Here is a 13,171-nt window from a genome sequence, read left to right as displayed (position 1 = left end):
TTTGGGCAATAAGTGCATAGCAGTCAACAGCCCCTAATGCTTTTTCTTTCTTTTAGTATTCGTATTAAGATAAAGTATATATGCATCAAAACCGGCCTTCACTTTTCTCTGTGACAATAAAGGACTTTATTAATGGTAATGCTACAATAAACTGATATCAGTAACACCTGCATCTCTATTTTAATCAGAATGACTATTTATTTATTTGTATTATTTCAAAATTGGAGTTCAAAAATACAACGATCAGGAGAAGATTCTACTATACAGATCAGGGATGTGACACTTGGGGAAATAAATTTAGTTTTTAGTGCTAAAGCTCATTCTAAATGAGTGATGTCTTTAAAAAAAAAATCCTATCTCTGGAAAGAGAAGGTCACATCTCATCGTTTAACCATGAAACCATGAATTTTCCCTGACTGACACCTACAGTTAAGACTTAGACATCTGTCTAATTAATATGGACAGGGTGGAGGACATGCAGAAGAGAAATGCAGTCTCTGGTGAAGGCAACAAGGCCCCATCCAGTGCTCTTACAGCAGTGAACAATCTGACATCCCTCCTCTGTCTTGCCCACAACTTCCAGCTAGAAGAAAATAGCCTCCCCTGGTTTCAAATAAAGCAACTCACTGTTTTGGTGTTTGTCACTGAATTAAAAGTGGAGGAGCATTTTCCTTTCTGTCTGGATCTCATTTGATAGTGGGCTTCTAGATGGAAGATCTATTACTATATGGGTTTTTTTTTTAAGATTTTATTTATTTATTCATGAGAGACACAGAGAGAGAGGCAGAGACACAGGCAGAGGGAGAAGCAGGCTCCTTGAGGGGAGCCTGATGCGGGGCTCGATCCCAGGACCCCAGGATCATGATGTAGGCTAAAGCCAGATGGTCAACAGCTGAGCAGTCCAGGTGTCCTGATCTATTGCTATGTTAAAATTAATTTTGATGCTCTCTTTTCCCCTACTGGAATCATCAGTGATGCTCTTGTTTCCCAGACTTTTTTTTTCTTTTAATTCAATTTGCCAGCATATAGTATATGTTTGTTAATTCCGCTGCTTTCTGGTATGAGAATGATGGCTGCAGCACATGGTGAGGCCAGGTACATGCCACAGGAAAACAGGGGTCAGGGGATACAAGGGCCAGAGAAGAGAGCACTGTGAAGCTGCATGAAGCCTTGTGCAGGTAATATATGTAAATACATGTTCTCCCCATGATGAAAAGTAAAAATAGGGCAATGGAGGAAGAAAAGCTGTCTAGAATTTCTCATCTGAAAACTGTTACATTAATGAGTCTCTGACCCTGAGTAAAATGATGTGTTTAGAATATTCGTCTTTTATTTTTTTTATTTATTTATTTTATTTTTTTGGAATATTCATCTTTTAGATTCTGGGTATCTCCCTTGGCTCTTGTTCTCTGCTCTGGCATCTATTCCTCCAAGGGGACAATGGCTTTCTGTTTTCTCTAGGCCTCCCTTGAGTCTCTAGGAACACTCCAATTGAGAAAGAAAACTGTTCTCATTCACTTCCAGTGTGACTAACAAGCCTGGATAACAAATTAACAGCCACCACACATCAGGCTCCATTAAATAATGTTGAAATATGGGCCTAAGAATATATTAAAAATTAATATAAGATACCTTGGTCGCCTTGAAGGCGTTTCCAAACTACCAGGCTATATAAGAATGAGCTCTGAAGGCTAAGCAAATGCTAATGGTAGACCATTAGTGTCATATGAACAGGACAAGTCACAAGAATTTGGCTCTGAAAGAATTCAGGGGACCGAGGTCGCTGTGAGTTAGGGGTGAGTAGGAAAGATTAGGGAGGGAAAGTTGCATAAAGCATCCAGGACTGAGCTGTGGGCACGTGGATGGGGTGGTGTGAAAACACAGACATTCTTTATGAGATGTCAAAGACAACCTGAACCCTTGTCAAGTGGGGGCCTGGGATGAAATCTGTGACTGGATTGCTGGATGCTGGGAGGCCTGGGTTGGTTGAGGAGGTAGAGATCCTGGAGAAAGATGCAGGTTCACGGCTTCCCGTGTGTTGTAGCAGCAGAGGCTGGGAAGTGAGAGCAAAGATGAATCTATCAAGTCAGAGAAATGGCAGTTGGGGTAACTAGATAAGAGGAAGAATGTTTCGACAGAGTAAGGGCACTGCATACACAGAACGAGAGAATCATGAAACTATTAAGTGTCGACAGAAGATTGATCAGGGGTAGGTACAAGACAATAATTCATATTTATGTGATGTTGAAGTTTTTGCCAAATGATTTTCACACAATATACCATTGAACTTTGGGGTAGCAGATCCCTTCAGAAATGCCAAATAGACCACTTTAGCCAAAGAAGATGATTCCCATAGTAGTGGGCAAATATGGAACAAAGCACTCGAGATCGTATGCAGAATCATTATAATTCCAGGTTAAAAGGCTAGAGCTACAGTTTTAGTCAGCGTGGAGCACTGAGGATGAAGGCAGGAGCCTTCTGTTTGGAGCTAATCTCAATGACGTGGGTGGACCAACGAAGACCTGACTGAGGTCGCAGCGGAAGGAATGGAAAATGAGTTAGGCTCCAAAAAGTACATCAGAGCAAGAACTGGCAGGACCTGATCCTGGATGTGAGGAGGGAGGGAGTTGAAGATGCTGAGGAGGCTTTGTGCCCAAGAGATGAGGCCAATGATAGAAGAGGGGAAGTCAGGAGTTACTTCTCCCCTAGGTGTTAGCTTTTTTTTTTTTAGCTTTATCTGGACATATCAAACAGCTTTGTTCTCTGCTAAGAGAATTTCCAGCCCAGATGACAGGGGCCTGCTGGGAAAGGTATTGATACATGTCACAGCGTTTGGACAGTTGGTCATTTGGGAGAGTACGTGAGGAATGATCCTCAGAGAACAATGCTTGGATCAATACCATGATTATTGATGCATTTTTCTGGTCTTTTAGTGGAATATGTTGTTTTCTTGGAGAGGCCACAATTCTGAGGTGCTCTACAGCAGCCTTTCCAGAAGGGTAACCCAGGGCGCTTGGGTGGCTCAGTGGTTGAGCATCTGCCTTCAGCTCAGGTCGTGATCCCAGGGTCCTGGGATCAAGTCCCGCATTGGGCTCCCTGCAGGGAGCCTACTTCTCCCTCTGCCTCTCTCTCTCTCTCTGTCATGAATAAATAAAATTTTAAAGATATTAAAAAAAGGGTAACCCAAACAGACCATGAGGGGCAGTGTGTTAAGGATACATGGAGCCCAGAAGATTGAGTCTATCCAGTTGACCAAGTGAAGAGCAGAGCCATCCACTTTACTCTCCAAATCAAAAACCATAGCAGACCTGTTTGATTCTTAAACCAGAAAAAAAAAAAAACACACACACACACACACACAACTTTTTTTTTTAGATCAAAACATTTATTCTTTTTGTTACAAAAACAAAAATCAATCCAAACAGGTAATGAAATAAACATTTTTTAAAGCATTCCATCCTGGGTTCTCTGTCCTAGAATTTAATAAACAGTTCAAGTTTAGATTGCTTCTGGATGCTATGAGGTCTCCATCTTATAAGCATGTTTCTCTAGTTCAGCTCATAACTGATTGGAGAAGTCATCCTCTACATTGTTATCATCCCAATTATCCTCCCAGACACGTGCATCTTCATCTTCATCTAAACCAGATATTCTTAGAAAATCTAGACCCAGGAGGCTAGAATATGCAGTGACTTATTTCTATTTTCCATCTCACTGTGCTTTGTGGCAATGACAGGGATGGGGAGATGAGTGGGGTCCCCAGATACTTCAGTAACATATCCAGTCATTTCTACCATGCCGATCTCTAACATTGCTCAATTGTCCAGCTTCTAGGAAGTTCCTCAGGGCAGGATTTCCAGGAGATGTCTTGCATTGACAAGTGGTTGTTCTGTTGTGTCTCAGCTGGATTCAAGTTTGAAGAAAGCAAAGGAAACAGGCTGGCTGGGGGGAGGGACGGGGAAAGGAAGGAGTAGACCACAGGACTCACCTAACTTTCACAGGTTGTATAGCTGTGGAGATAGAGGAGGAAGTGTTTCGAGACTTGTCTATGGTCTTTGGATGAGAAGCATTTTATGAAATAGGGTATACTTCATAGTCTCTGGGAACAATTAGGCTGACACTGTGAGAACTAAGAGAGAAAGCAAATGGTGAATGTTGGTTGTAGCTTTAACAGTAGAGACGGAACTCCAATTGCAAATATTCATAAACAATGTGGTTTCTTGCAAGCAGATGCTGCATTATAAGGATTTGCAATGGAAAAGGGGCAATTTATGGGACAGCCTCTGGCTCAGAAATAGTGGGCAGATGATTCGTTTGTTGGTTCAACTAATATTTCTGGACAACGTGTGGGCCAGGCACTGCTCTAGGTGTTTGGGATACTACAGTGAACAAAGCAGATGAAGTCCCTGTGGTAGATTATTTGTAGAAATGCCACAGTGACTGCCCTCCCTGTGTCCACTTTTTTGCAATGTGACTTTTTGTTTCTCCTACAAAAACATCCAGAGGTTTTCTCACCACTTGAATGTGGGTTGGCCTTGTGACTCGCTTTGACTAATTAAACAGGCCAGATCGATGTGACCATGCAACTCATGAGGCCTTGCAGTCTTCCACATGGTCCCTCAGAATCCGGCCCTGCCACCAGGTGAACAAGCCTGAACTCACTTGCTGGAGACCAAGAGATCACCTGGAGCAGAGAAGAGTCATCCTAGCTAAGGCCCTTATGGACAAGCCAGATCTCAAGTGACTCAGAAGCTGACTGCGCATGCAACAGTGAGCACAGGCTAACACCAGAGGAACCTCCCACCTTCATTTATTACCAAATTGTCAAAGCACAGACTTGTGAACAAAATAGATGGTTGTTATTTTAAGGCACTAAATTTGGAAGGTAATTTGTCATGCTGAAAAAGCTAACTGATACAGTCTCATGCCTTAAGGAGTTTGCATTCCAGAGAAGGAGCGAGATTAACAACAAAACCACACACACACACACACACACACACACACACACAATCAGATGGTGATCAGTATTATGAAAAAAATAATAAACTACAGTATAATCTCAGCAAGTGCTGAGATAGAGGGGAAGAGTGTTGCTATTTTTTTAGAATGTTCAAGCAAGGGCTCACTGATACGGTAATATTTGAATGGACACCTGAGAGAGTTAACAGAGGCCTGAGGTAGAGGTTTGGTGAAAATGAGCACTTGAACAAACACATCTTAAATCTGATACAATTTACTGTGGAAACTACAAGGGGTATATTTCCAACAAGAAATACCAGGAAATTGAAGATTTAGGGATTTGTGTGCTCAGATTTTAGAGTTTTCTCAGTTCTTGACAGCCAACTCATTTAAGTTGAAAGTATTCATATTTAGCTTCTTAGGGGCAAGGTCATGAGAAGCCCTGAATGGGGGTCTTACTAAGTCTCATATGGTGTTACAATCCCCAAACTGTCATAGTCTCTATGTAGTAAAAAAAAAAAAAAAAAAAAAAAACTGCCTTGGCAAGCCAAGCCCGTTTAACTTCCTACTACACTACCACTGACACCTTGCTGTGTTGTGTATTAGTTTTATTTTGAAAACAGATCTATTGTGATATAGTTCACATTCTTTTCATCCCATTAAAGTATACAGTTTGAAGGGTTTTAGTGCATTCATGGAGTTAGGCAGCCATCACTTCATCCATTTTAGAGTATTTTTATTACCCCCCATAATAAGTGCTGTATCCATTAACAGGTACTCCTTATTTCCCACTAAACCCAGAGCCCCAGACAACCACGAATCTACTTTTTGTCTCTGTATTTTTGCCCATTAAGAACATTTCATATGACATATAGTCTTTTGAAAAGGGCTTATTTTACTTAGCATGATGTTTTAAAGGTTATTCATGTTGTGGGGCACCTCGGTGGCTCAGCGGTTAAGTGTCTGCCTTCCGCTCAGGGTGTGATCCTGGAGTCCTGGGATCGAGTCCCACGTCGGGCTCCCTGTGTGGAGCCTGCTTCTCCCTCTGCCTGTGTCTCTGCCTCTCTCCCTGTGTTTCTCATGAATAAATAAATAAAACCTCAAAAAAAAAAAAAACAATCTTAAAAAAAGGTTATCCGTGTTGTATTAGGTATCAATACTTTATTTCTTTTTTTTTTTTTTGCCGAATAACATTTAATTTCATAGATCTACTATGTTTTATGTATTCATCCATTAACGAACATTTGGGTCGTTTGCACTTTTTGGCTATTGTGGAGAATGCTGCTATGAACATTTGTGTACAAATTTCTGCGTGGGCAATTGTTTTCATAATCTTGGATATAAGGCTAGGAATAGATTTGCTGAGTCACGTGCCAACCGTATATTTAACATTTTAAGGAATTTAAAGGAAGACGTTTTCCAACATGTCTGCACCTTTCTGCCTTTCTGTTTCCCACCAACTATGGGAAATGTCTCCTTGTCAGGACTTGTTATTATCTGTGTTTTCGATGATAGCCATCCTAGTGAGCTGCAGTGGGAGCTCATTGTGGTTTTATTTGCTTTTCTCTAATAAGCAATGATCATTGAGCATCTTTTCAAGTGCTTATGGGCCATTTGTATATTTTATCTAGAGAAGTAGCTATACAAATTCTTTTTTCACTTTTAAACTCAGGTGATCTTTTTTGTTATTGAGTTTTCAGTTTTTTTCTGTGTTCTGGATACTCGGCTCTTAGCAGAAGATGATTTGCATACTATTTTCTTCAGTTCTATTGCCTTTTCACTTTCTTTAGGTTATCATTTGCAACAAAAAAGTTTTTAAGTTTCGTGAAGTCCAGTTTATCTGTTTTTTTCTTTTGTTCCTTATGCTTTTTGTGTTGTGTCTATGAAGGTCACAAAGGTTTACTCAAGTATTTTTTAAGGCTTGCATACTGTTAGCTTTGACATTTAGATAGTTGATCCTTTTGAGTTGATTTTTGTGTGTGGTGTAAACAAGGTACTCAATTTCAGAGTTTGCACTTCACATATCATTTGTTGAAGAAACAACTATTTTTCCTCTTGGAATTATTTTTAGCACTCTTGATGAAGATCAATAATTGTCCATGAATGTAAGGGATTATTCCTGGACTCTGAATTCTCTTACACTGATCTATATGTGGATCCTTATGCCAGTATCATACAGTCTTGATTACTATAGATTCGTAGTAAGTTTTGAACTCAGAATATAAGGTTTTTTCAAGAATGTTTCAGTTATTGTGTCCCTTATATTTCCATATGAACTCTAAGATCCTCTTGTCAGTTTCAGAGGAAAAAGAAAAGGAAGCTGAGATTTTAATAGGGATTGCATTGGATATGTATGCAGATCAATAAGAGGAGTATCATAATCTGAACAATATTAAATCTTTGGATTCATGAACATGGAATATCTTTCCACTTATTTAAGTCTGTTTTAAGTTATTTTAAATTGTTAAAATTTAACTTTTTTGTTTAACTGATTGTTTAATTAATTTAATTGTTTAATTAATTTAATTAATTAATTACGATTTTCAGGTGCAAGCCTGCGTTCATTTCGTTGAATTCATTTCTAGGTATTTTCTTCTTTTTGATGCTATTGTAAATAAAATATTGCTTTCTTTTTAAACAATTTTTTTAAATCTTTAAAAAATTGAAGCATAGTAGATACACAATTTTGCATTAGTGTCCGGTGTGTAACGTAGTGATTCACCACAAGTGTAGCTACTATCTGTCACCGTACAATGCTATTACAATACCATTTACCATATTGGCTCTGCTGTACCTTTCATTCCTATGACTGATTTGTTCCATAACTGGAAGCTTATTTATTTCTCATTTAATTTCTTATTTATTTCTTCTCAAATTATTCATTATATAGAACATAGTAGATATTTGTATATTGATCTTTTATTCTGCAGTCTTGCTAACTTGTTTATTCTAAAATATTATTAGTGAAATGTGTTAGGATTTCCTGTATACAGCATTGTATCATCTGTAAATAGAAATAGTTTTACTTCTTTTCTCTCCCCAGTCTGTATGCCTTATTTCATTTTTTTTTTGGCCCAATTCCCTGGCTAGAACCTGCAGAACAAGATATCATGAAAATGGTGAGACCAGATAGCCTATCTTCTTTCTGGTCATGTGGGGAAAGCACCCGGACTTTCACTATTTCGTATGTTGTTCACTATGGGTTTTTCAGAGCTGCACTTTATCAGGTTGAGGAAATTCCTTATTTTCCTACTTTGGTGAGTGTTTTTATCATGAAACTGTGTGTTGGATTTTATCAAATGCTTTCTCTGGATCAACTGAGAGAATCATGTGTGTTTGTTTTTTTTTTTTTTTAATTCTATCAATATGGTGTATTACGTTAATTTATTTTCAGATGTAAAGCCAACCTTACATTCTTGGGATAAATCTCACTTAGTCACAGTGTATAATTCCTTTTATATGTTGTTAGATTGGGTTTGCTAGTATTTTTGAGGGTTTTATATCTATATTCATATGTAATATCACTCTATAGTTTTCTGTTTCTGTTATAGCTCTGTCCAGTTTTGATATTGGGAAAATACTGGACCTATCCATCATTTTTAAGTGATAATTAGACATACTGTGCACATATCACATTGCAAATGTGTAATGATAACCCGTTTATGAGCATGCACAGGCAGTTCAAGGTTTAGGAGGGATTAACTGTGTGTGGAGGTGTTTGAAACACCCTAATGCATTTCAGTTCCTGCAAAGGATCTGAGTGGGTCACCACAATTCTAGAAACAGCCCTAATAAGCATGTTAACATTGGTGTTCATACTCTCTACTTGGTTATAACAACATCTTATTATGGTTTAAAAAGGTATCAGAGTATGTTTGTGGTTGTATTTAAGGCCTTTTCTTCCTGAGTAGACAGCGAGACTACATTTTCCAAACTTTCTTCTTGTAGGGTGTGGCTATGAGGCTGGTGTCAGGCTAACATAAAACGTTCAGATTGATATCATCACTTTGGGGGTTGAACTGTAAAGACCTCCAGAATGACCTTCTTTTCTCACATGGTAGGTAAATGAAGAGGACTCCCTAGTTAGGGAAGAGGATGAGGCCACAGGTGTAAGGAGCCTGGATCTTTAGATAAGTCAGGTAACTGCCAGCTCCTCTTCATTTTGGGAGAGGTCACAAACTTGCTGAGGAGAGATGAACGTAGGCCAAGATGACACACCTTTAGTGTATATTTTGAACAGTACCTGGTAACCATCAGGAAGCCTTGTGCCCTCATTGGTGCCTCAGTTCAGAGATTTAGTTTCACTCTGGCTTTAGTTTTATGGAGTGTGTTTACAATAATGTCCCCTAGCCACATCTTTGGGTCTTTGGGAAAATTATTAAATAGACACAGTTGATTTTCAATGGCTTTTCCTTTCTTTGAGGCATCCCTTTTCTTTCATTATGCTTTCCCCATTAGGCTCTCAAAATTTGCACTACATGTCTCCCGAAGGAAATTTCCAACTTGCAAATTTTATTCCCCATTCTTTCAATTTTGGATCATGCCAAAGGTGGTGGAGGAAGAAGCCAGGCCAAGAGCGGCCAGAAAGTTGACTAAGTTGACTGTAATCATGAAATACAATGACAACTTTCCTTTTATCATCTGGACAAATGAAAGGGGGGATTTCTATACTCTGTCATATAGATATTACTACTTACTATGACATTATACAAAAAACAAAGGGACTATAGAGTGAACACCTTGTGATTTGGTGTATTACCTTGGGTATAGCATGTGCAAATTATCCCTAGGGGAATGAAAAAGCATCTGTACCATGCTTTTCCAGTAACAGTTTTCCAAGCTCGTGTGTTTATACATATGTCGATAACAATAAGATGACAAATGGTCAAGAAACTTTCCTATATTACCACATGAGATTATCTAAGAATTCTGTAGCACACTTAGATGGCTAATTGCAGTAGAATAGTTTAGATGAGTATGATGGAGGAAGGATGGAAACGCGAATAATTAATAGCAGAGAATTGTAAGGCAAGAGCTGAGAGGCCTGGGAGATGGACTGGGTGTGAAAACTGGTGTTGGAGAGGAACCTGCATTTGAAGATGGGAGAAGACTGGAAGAGACTAGAAATAGGGAAATAAGTAACAGAAGGTTCTATGTTGGGAGAGAAGAAATAGACCTTTGATAAATGTCCAGAATTCAATTTTTGTCTTTTTCTCTAAAGATTTAAACATTTTATTTACTTGGGGGGGGGGGGGAGGGAGGCAGACTCCACACTGAGCAGGGAGCCCAACAAGGGGCTTCATCCCAGGATCCTGAGATCATGACCTGAGTTAAAGGCAGATGCTTAACCAACTGAGCCACCCAGGTGCCCCTAATTTTAGTCTTAAAAAGAGAAAGATAGCAGCTCTGTGAAGAGAGGTTCGGGGACATAGAGAAGCCAGGCAGACATTGCATGAGGAACACTAGCTACCATGAAAGGGTGTGCTGTGGTGAGAACTAAAAGAGAGGTTGGATGACATACACATTTATTTTTCTTTTGGATAAAAGGAGGCCAAAGTATGTCTCTAGAGACTGGGAAATTGGAAGCAACAAAGAAGAAAGATAGAAAGCAGGAAAAACTGAAGATTCTGGTGAATGAGGGGGTCAGTGAAGGAGTAAAGTCTTAAAGAAGGCAAGAGGTTGGAGGGTTGAGCTCTGAGGTGGAGATATTCTGAGAGACAGGAGATGAAGGGACACTGTGTGAAGAGGTAAAGATATAATCCAGCTTTGAGGAGAAAGGAAGATATTATATGAGGGTCAACTTGTCAGTGGTTTCATTCAGAGTTACATGTCTAGCTGGTTGCCCCAGGTCAACAGTCAAAGTGAAAGTACACCTGTACTGGAGAATCTGCTACCCTGGAGCCAGCTGGAATTGCATGGAGTTGGAGGCCGCAAGTGGTACTTATTGAGAATGGCCCCAGAGTATGAGCTGATCTTTACTCTAGCATATATTTGACATCTTTCTTGGTCCGTCCTGGCCTGGCTGCTCCTTCATCACCTTTGACCTGATTTGAATTTAAGGGAATGGGAAATCAAAGCATACAGATATACTCTAGGGAGGGCAGTGGCTCTGATTTCCTCTACTTGACCATTGCCTCTTATGTAGAATCTTTCATTACTGAAACTTTGACAAACAGGAGAGAATTTGTGCCTGATGATTGATTGATTGATTGACTTTAATTCAAGAAGGAAGGTAACAAGTAATAAGAGTGAGGACAATGATTTCGGCAGGGTAAATAAAGGCTAGACTAGTTAACCCAACTAAAATTGCACTAGTGATTTATAACAGGGATTCTTAAACTGTCAGGCTGCTCTGAGTTATCGAGTTACCCACTGAGAGTAGACAGTCTGGCTTTGTACTAAACTAGATCCACAGAATGGCTGACTCCAAGATTATTTCATGGTTCTTCCCTAACTTTTCTGACTGCCACACCCTATTGCTCTAGCTTTATGTCTCTCATATATGCCCTTCCTATTTTTTTTTTAATTTCCCACATTCCAGTTTTAGATTTTAGTTCATACCTTTAGTTCATGGTGACCTGATTGTTCCAGCTTCCTAAACTGCCTTACATTCATTCCTTCTCACTCACTTCTTTTACTTAGTCCTGGGTATGGCTATTAAATTAATATCCCATGGCAAAAGATTCCCCATATTCAAGTGTACTTCTCACAATATAACCAATTCCTCCTAACCTCATGCTAAGGTTACACTAGATAATATCTGGAGGTACTTAGCAAAAGTTCCGTTATATAGTACCTACTTAACAAATGTTACTGGATTTCTACTCAAGGCAGGACATGTGATTGGTCGTTCGTTATTTTTGCACATAGAGAACAGGGAGAAAAATTGTAGCTAATATCAGATTTCATGCTCTTATTTTTTTAATTTCATGAAACAGAAGACAGTTAAGTAGAAGTCAGGCTTATCCAGCCGTCTCTAATGACTTTTTCAAATGTGTGAAGGAGAAGTAAGAGGACACGTACACACTATCACTGTCCATAAAATAGAGCTTTTATTTAAAGGAATAAGATAATTAATAAAACTTAAGAATGAACCTGGTAACTGGTAAAATACTAGAAAATGTGGCATCGATCTGCTTTGCTTTTTGTCTTTGCTTTGCCTTTGCCTGACCTTGAAGTTCTCTTTCTCTCTCTCACCCTCTGCCTCCTTTGCTCCCTAATTTCGGCTCTTGCGGGGTTGGGAGCTTTTCTTTGCTTTCAATTCAGGATGGTGTTCACAGTGGACCCCACAGTTTCCACTCTTAAGCCTCTCCAGCAGAACCAGATGGCTGCTATACTTGACCTGCCAAAACAACAGTAATAAAAACCATAAAATGTGAGGAAATGATATTTTTTTTTCTTCCGTTACATTTCAGCTCTGACAGAGTGTCATCAAATAATGGGCACTTTAAGGGCCAACTGTGAAATTCAGAAAATGTTGAGTCTGGACTATTGTTCTCATTCTTCATTGTTAAATAATTAAGCCTTGATCACCTCAAACACACACACTTGATTGGTGTCGTCTGATGACATTACAATTTTTGCTTTAGCAATTTAGGAAAAAGATTAACTTCAAATTGACCTAATTATCTGTTTCTTATTTTGCATTTAAGCTTTATGATATGGTATCTGATCATATTCAACTATTTAATTGGTATGAATTTCTAATATTATGCTTTCACCTTGATACTTTTTGTTGTGTGGCTTTTCATGAAGCTTGTTTTAACATGTGTCTAACCTTCCTAACCATATTTTAAAAACATCTAATGTGCTAATAATGGGTGTGGCAGCAGCATCCTGATTTTCTTCATGAGCATTTACATATAATTTATTATTTGGCATACTTAAGTATGTCTTATAAAGTATGAAGTACTTTTAACAAAATAACTTTTATGCCCATATGTTTAAAATAGAATATAAGTCAGTGGTTCTCAGCTCGGGGTGATTTGCTTTGCCCCTCCTCTGTGACATTTAGCAATGTCTGGAGACACTCTTCATTATTGCTGCTGGAGGGATGCAACTGGCTTCTAGTAGGGAAAGACCAGAGAGGCTGCTAAACATCCAACAAAGCACAGAACAGCTCCCCACAAATATGGGGAAAATATGGCTTCAGATATCCATAGTGCCTAGATTGAGAAACCCTGATCTAGATGAATGGGTATGTGATCGTCTT

Source organism: Canis lupus, chromosome 2 (genome assembly GCF_011100685.1).
Source record: "Canis lupus familiaris isolate Mischka breed German Shepherd chromosome 2, alternate assembly UU_Cfam_GSD_1.0, whole genome shotgun sequence".
Lineage (NCBI taxonomy): Eukaryota > Metazoa > Chordata > Mammalia > Carnivora > Canidae > Canis > Canis lupus.
This window is presented reverse-complemented; position numbering follows the sequence as displayed.